The 5,505-nt window shown below is 45.9% G+C and overlaps 1 non-coding gene across 1 annotated transcript; it reads left to right on the top strand.

Moving 5' to 3' along the window:
- The first annotated feature begins 2,090 nt into the window (after nt 1-2,090).
- LOC123726273 (5.8S ribosomal RNA) lies at nt 2,091-2,244 on the top strand. The gene has a single exon (XR_006758663.1). It is a non-coding gene; the product is annotated as a 5.8S ribosomal RNA (ribosomal RNA).
- The last annotated feature ends 3,261 nt before the right edge of the window (nt 2,245-5,505 follow it).

Genomic DNA, 5,505 nt, shown 5'->3' with positions numbered 1-5,505 from the left:
GTGGGCCAGATATTTGCCGAGTTCGGCATTGGAAGTAAAGTGACCTTCGTTACACTTCGACGAAGCGTTGCTACAATGAACTTTAATCAAGGGTTGCTTACAGACCATGGATCCGTGGCCAGCCATATGTGTCACTCCCTTGAAACACAGGCACGGTACTACTGGTACCATAATTTGCCTCATAACACCAGCCGGGCCTGGTCACTAATTGAGGGACAAATCAATCCATGATTCACTGATAAATGAAGTACATTTATTTTAAATTCACCCTTGTCTTTGTGTGTCATTTGGTCATGGTTGACAATGTATGGAGGCCTGGCGGTCTGAATGACCAGGGTGTTATAGGGTACCAGTTGCACCAAGCTGAAGTGACAGGCCGAGAGAGAGGGCAGGCAGGCGGGCAGGCAGGGCAGAGAGAGTAAGCCCAGAGGCATGGAGATCTGGAGACACCTGCTAACCCGTTCAATCACCAGGCGCACAGTCTGGACTTAGTGCAATGAGAGAGAAGTATAACTCTGTCATTGACTTGCATTGGGTTCACAGGTACGGGGAATTAAAAACGGCTTAAAATGACCAGGGGCGTCCCCCATTGACTTAGCCCGGGTGTGGGATGCTCCCAACCCGGGCATGGACCATCACCCCCCTGAAGCCATTAAGAACCATCCAAAAATATAGACCTGGTAACCCATTCAATCACCAGGCGCACGGCAAAACATGCAGTGCAACAGTGCAATGACAGAGAAGTCTGGACTTAGTGCAATGAGAGAGAAGTATATCTGGCATTGACTTACATTGGGTTCCCAGGTGCTGGGGATTGAAAACCTCCTAAAATGCACCCCCCTAAATGTATTAAAAAGTATTTTCTAAATCTACGCCTGGGAACCCGTTCAATCACCAGGCGCACGGCCAAACAGAAATTGGGACTCTGTCATTTTTCTGAAGATTTTCTAAAAATGGCATAAAATGACCAGTAGCGCCATTGGCATAACCCAGGTGGAGGGTGCTCACTACCCAGGCATGGAGCCCTAGAACCCCCCTTAATGTATTAACCTCTCTAGGGTAGGGGGCAGTATTTTCACATCCGGATAAAAAAACATACCCAATTTAATCTGGTTATTACTCCTGCCCAGAAACTAGAATATGCATATAATTGTTTTATTTGGATAGAAAACACCCTAAAGTTTCTAAAACTGTTTGAATGATGTCTGTGAGTATAACAGAACTCATATGGCAGGCAAAAACCTGAGAAAAATCCAACCAGGAAGTTGGACCTCAGAGGGTTGTAGTCATTTCAAATTATGTTCTGTCTAAACTACAGTATCTGTGATGTCATATTGCACTTCCTAAGGCTTCCACTAGATGTCAACAGTCATTAGAACCTCGTTTGAGGCTTCTACAATGCAATTTGATTGAACAATACCCGGAACAGTATGTGGTCGACCTGGGGTCATTGACTTACCTCGCGCGTGCTCACGAAGGATTAGCCATTTTTCTTTTTCTTCTGTAATGAATCTGCTATTATCCGGTTGGAATATTATCGCAATTCTACGATTATAACACCCTAAAGATTGATTGTGAACATGGTTTGACATGTTTCTATAAACGCTGAGGGAACTTTATAACCTTTCGTCGACGGTGGATAGATGCATTTTGGAATGGGGATCTGGACGCGCCATCAAAACTGATTTATTTCGACATAAATGATGGACTATATCGAACAAATGAACATTTCTTGTGGAAGTGGGAGACCTTCCGAGTGCATTCAGCCGAAGATCAGCAAAGGTAAGATAATATTTTTAACATATTTCAGCGTTTTGTGGATGCCTGTATTGTCTAACATAATGTCCTAGGAGTGTCATCTGATGAAGATCGTCAAAGGTTAGTGCATAATTTTAGCTGGTTTTGTGCTTTTGGATGGCTAACCCAACCCAGTGGTGGAGCACCCGGATGCTTTTCATTCAACCTCGAACCTTGTTGCTCCGTAAACTGTGGCCTCTCACTCTGGCAAAGGACGGGCGGGGGAAAGGAGGGCAACCTCCCCAACTCCGCCTAGCCACTAGCCTCTGCGTACAACTGAAAAACAAGAGTACAACTCTTAGCGGTGGATCACTCGATTTGTGCATCAATGAAGAACGCAGCTAGCTGCGAGAACTAATGTGAATTGCAGGACACATTGATCATCAACACTTCGAACGCACCTTGCGGCCCCAGGTCCCTCCTGGGGCTACGCCTGTCTGAGGGTCGCATTGCCATCAGGCGCCCACATTCCCCGCATGGTCGGGCACGACTGCCAGTGGACTCTGTCTCTCCGTGCTGCCCACGTTACGCATGCGGTTCTCGGGGTAGCGCTCGGGATTAGGTTTGGGCCGCGGAGCTCCGACCGCCGACCTGAACCGGTTTGAGAAGGTGAGTAAGGACTTAGTACCCGCTGCGTCACGTCCCCCTGCGGGGGGACACAGGGCCCCCTGGCCCCAGCGCGACTGTCAACTGGGTCGGACTGTCCTCCGTGCGCACCCGACCGCGTTGCGTCGCAAGGGCGGGGATCGGCTCATGGAAACTGGCGCCAAAGGTCAGAGGTGATGTCGGCAACCCACCCGACCCGTCTTGAAACACGAACCAAGGAGTGTAACGCACGAGCAAGACAGAGGGCTTTCTCTGAACACACCCCGTGGCGCAATGAAAGTGAGGGCCGGCGCGCGGCGACTGGGGTGGGATACCAGCCCTGTGAGGCCAGGCGCACCTCCGGCCCGTCTTGCCCGCTCTATCGGTGAGGTGGAGCGTGAGCGCTTGCGATAGGACCCGAAAGATGGTGAACTATGCCTGGGCAGGGCGAAGCCAGAGGAAACTCTGTTGGAGGTCCGTAGCGGTCCTGACGTGCAAATCGGTCATCCGACCTGGGTATAGGGGCGAAAGACTAATCCGACCATCTAGAAGCTGGTTCTCTCCAAAGTTTCCCTCAGGATAGCTGGTGCTCAAAGTTTCGCAGTTTTATCTGGTAAAGCGAATCATTAGAGGTCTTGGGACCGAAACGATCTCAACCTATTCTCAAACTTGAAATGGGTTAGAAGCCCGGCTCGCTGGAGCCGGGCGTGGAATGCGAGCTGCCTAGTGGGCCACTTTTGATAAGCAGAACTGGCGCTGCGGGATGAACCGAACACCGGGTTAAGGCGCTCGATGCCGACGCTCATCAGACCCCAGAAAAGGTGCATGGTGCTGGAGCGTCAGGCCCATACCCGGCCGTCGCTGGCCACCTGAGCCTCGAGGGCTACCGCGGTGTGCACGGAAGCCTAGGGCGCGGGCCCGGGTGGAGCTGCTGCGGGTTAGGGTTAGGTGTTAGGTTTATGTCGATATAGGACTCGTTTTACTGTGGATATAGATACTTTTGTACGTGTTTCCTCCAGAATCTTCACAAGGTCCTTTGCTGTTGTTCTGGGATTGATTTGCACATTTTGCACCAAAGTACGTTCATCTCTAGGAGACAGAACGCGTCTCCTTCCTGAGTGTTATGACGGCTGCGTGGTCAAATGGTGTTTATACTTGCGTACCATTGTTTGTACAGATGAACGTGGTGTCTTCAGGCGTTTGGAAATTGCTCCCAAGGATGAACCAGACTTGTGGAGGTCTACAATTGTTTTTCTGAGGTCTTGGCTGATTTCTTTTGATTTTCCTAAAATGTCAAGCAAAGAGGCACTGAGTTTGAAGGTAGGCCTTGAAATACATCCACAGGTACACCTCCAATTGACTCAAATGATGTCAATTAGCCTATCAAAAGCTTCTAAAGCCATGACATAATTTTCTGGAATTTTCCAAGCTGTTTAAAACCTGTTAGGGCTAGGGGGCAGTATTGACACGGCTGGATAAAAAAACATACCCGATTTAATCTGGTTACCACTCCTACCCAGTAACTAGAATATGCATATACTTATTACATATGGATAGAAAACACCCTAAATTTTCTAAAACTGTTTGAATGGTGTCTGTGAGTATAACAGAACTCATTTGGCAGGCAAAACCCTGAGACATTTTCTGACAGGAAGTGGATACCTGATGTGTTGTATTACCTTTAAACCTATCCCATTGAAAAACACAGGGGCTGAGGAATATTTTGGTACTTCCTATTGCTTCCACTAGATGTCACCAGCCTTTACAAAGTGTTTTGAGTCTTCTGGAGGGAGATCTGACCGAACAAGAGCCATGGAACGATGATGGCCCATTAGACACCTGGCGCACGAGTTCATGTTGGGTATCCTCGTTCCAATACGTTATAAAAGAGTATGCATTCGTCCACCTTGAATATTATTCATGTTCTGGTTAAAAAAGGCCCTAATGATTTATGCTATACAACGTTTGACATGTTTGAACGAACGTAAATATATTTTTTCCCCTCGTTCATGACGAGAAGTCCGGCTGGATTAGATCATGTGCTAACAAGACGGAGATTTTTGGACATAAATGATGAGCTTTTTTGAACAAAACTACATTCGTTATGGACCTGTGATACCTGGAAGTGACATCTGATGAAGAGAATCAAAGGTAATGGATTATTTACATAGTATTTTCGATTTTAGATCTCCCCAACATGACGTCTAGTCTGTATCGCAACGCGTATTTTTCTGGGCGCAGTGCTCAGATTATTGCAAAGTGTGATTTCCCAGTAAGGTTATTTTTAAATCTGGCAAGTTGATTGCGTTCAAGAGATGTAAATCTATAATTCTTTAAATGACAATATAATATTTTACCAATGTTTTCTAATTTTAATTATTTAATTTCTGACGCTGACTTGACTGCCGGTTATTGGAGGGAAACGATTTCCTCAACATCAATGCCATAGTAAAACGCTGTTTTTGGATATAAATATGAACTTGATAGAACTAAAAATGCATGCATTGTCTAACATAATGTCCTAGGAGTGTCATCTGATGGAGATTGTAAAAGGTTAGTGCATCATTTTAGCTGGTTTTATGGTTTTGGTGACCCTGTCTTTGAATTGACAAAACATTACACACAACTCTTGTAAATGTACTGTCCTAACATACTCTAAATTTATGCTTTCGCCGTAAAAACTTTTTGAAATCGGAAAACGTGGTTAGATTAAGGAGATGTTTATCTTTCAAAGGGTGTAAAATAGTTGTATGTTTGAAAAATTTGAATTTTGACATTTATTTGGATTCAAATTTGCCGCTCTTGAAATGCACCTGCTGTTGATGGAGTGCACCACGGGTGGCACGCTAGCGTCCCACCTAGCCCATAGAGGTTAAAGGCACAGTCAACTTAATGTATGTAAACTTATTACCCACTGGAATTGTGATACAGTGAATTATAAGTGAAATACTCTGTCTGTAAACAATTGTTGGAAAAATTACCTGTGTCATGCACAAAGTAGTGTCCTAACCGACTTGCCAAAACTGTAGTTTGTTAACCTGTTAGGGCTAGGGGGCAGTATTGACACGGCTGGATAAAAAACGTACCCGATTTAATCTGGTTACTACTCCTGCCCAGTAACTA

Source organism: Salmo salar, chromosome 13 (genome assembly GCF_965601325.2).
Source record: "Salmo salar chromosome 13, fSalSal1, whole genome shotgun sequence".
Lineage (NCBI taxonomy): Eukaryota > Metazoa > Chordata > Actinopteri > Salmoniformes > Salmonidae > Salmo > Salmo salar.
This window is presented reverse-complemented; position numbering and strand designations above follow the sequence as displayed.